Source organism: Cajanus cajan, chromosome 4 (genome assembly GCF_000230855.2).
Source record: "Cajanus cajan strain Asha chromosome 4, NIPB_CcT2T_4, whole genome shotgun sequence".
In the NCBI taxonomy this organism is placed as follows: Eukaryota; Viridiplantae; Streptophyta; class Magnoliopsida; order Fabales; family Fabaceae; genus Cajanus; species Cajanus cajan.
In genome coordinates this window covers 26,715,667-26,717,167 of record NC_138520.1, presented here as the reverse complement: position 1 = coordinate 26,717,167, position 1,501 = coordinate 26,715,667, and the positions used below count along the sequence as shown (strand labels likewise).

The 1,501-nt window shown below is 38.8% G+C and overlaps 1 non-coding gene across 1 annotated transcript; it reads right to left on the bottom strand.

Annotated features, from left to right (window-relative positions):
• Positions 1-597: 597 nt before the first annotated feature.
• On the bottom strand, positions 598-704 carry LOC145957623 (small nucleolar RNA R71). Its single transcript, XR_014433666.1, has one exon. It is a non-coding gene; the product is annotated as a small nucleolar RNA R71 (small nucleolar RNA).
• Positions 705-1,501: the final 797 nt, after the last annotated feature.

The following is a 1,501-nucleotide window of genomic DNA, read 5'->3' as shown; positions in this document are numbered from 1 at the left end:
CGAATTTTTTTAAAAAAAAAAAAAAAATTTAAATAAATAAATAATTTTTTTTTTTTTTTTAGTGTTTACTTCTCCAATTCAGATTTCACGGGTCACTTTCTTTTTTTTTGCAGTGCCTTAGGATTAATGCAAAAGAGATCTCTACGTCTTGGGAAACCAACACCACTTGATCCTGAGATTGAAAGAACTCTCCTGAGAAGGAAAAGAAACCTTTCTAGAGAATTTGACATGGCTGCACAACGAGATAATTTACCGCTTCGGGATTACTCTGCACCCGTAGCTCGTGGGATACCTGGAGGGGAGATGCGAACTGGAGCTACTGTACCAGCTTCTCTGGTGAATATGCTCAAACAGAACACCTTTGGAGGACTACCATCAGAAGATCCTAATGACCACTTAGAGGGGTTCTTGGAAATCTGTGAGACCCAGCAATTTGATGATGAAGTTTCTGATGGAATGCGACTCCGCTTATTCTCACTCACCTTGAGAGATAAGGCAAAGGTGTGGCTAAGAACAGTGCCTAGAGAAAAGATAGCAACTTGGGAATTATGTGAAAGAGCTTTTCTAGAGAAATTCTTTCCTCCTTCTAAAACTAAAGAATTGAGGAAGAAAATCACTAATTTCCAACAAGGCACTGGAGAGACTATTTATGAAGCATGGGAGCGGTTCAAAGGATATCTTCAAGCATGCCCACAACATGGCTTCAACCGTTGGCTTACCATCCAATTTTTCTTTGAAGGATTGGACCAACAAAGCACCATGATATTAGACTCAGCAGCTGGAGGATCTTTCATGGGGAAACCTATTAATGACTGCATGATTATTTTGGAAAATGTAGCCTCAAATCACAGCCAATACAGTGAAAGAGAAGTCACAGCAAGGAAAGGAACTCCGGGGCGATATGAAGTGAACAATATTGAGTTACTCTTAGCAAAATTTGATACTCTTAATCAAAGATTAGACAAGATGGAAAAAGCTAAGGTTAATTCAGTGGCTACAAATCAAGTATGTGACCTTTGTAGGGAACAAGGGTACACTGCAGTAGATTGTACCTCAATTTTTACTGGAGAAAAAGAAGATACTACTGAACAGGTGGTAGCTTCTCATAATTTCTATGACACTCCTCGAAGAGAGAGGAGTAATCCATATTCCAACACATACAACCCTGGTTGGAAGAATCATCCTAACTTTTCTTGGAAGAATAACCCAGTTCAAGGAACTAGCAATCAGCAACCTAATTTCCGTCCGTCCAATCACTTCATTAATGGGGAAGGAAATCCAGTACAGACACCCTCAATTCAACAAAGTGTTTCAAGATTAGAAAACCTTATGGAGAATTTTGTCACTAATCAAAAACAGACCAATGATTAAATGGCAAATTCTATTCAAAACCTTGCTGTCAAGGTTGAGAATATTACTCTCCACAACAAGATGCTGGAAAATCAAATTGCACAGTTGATGCCTAGTTCAAACAATTCTCCAGGTAAGTTCCCAGGTAAAA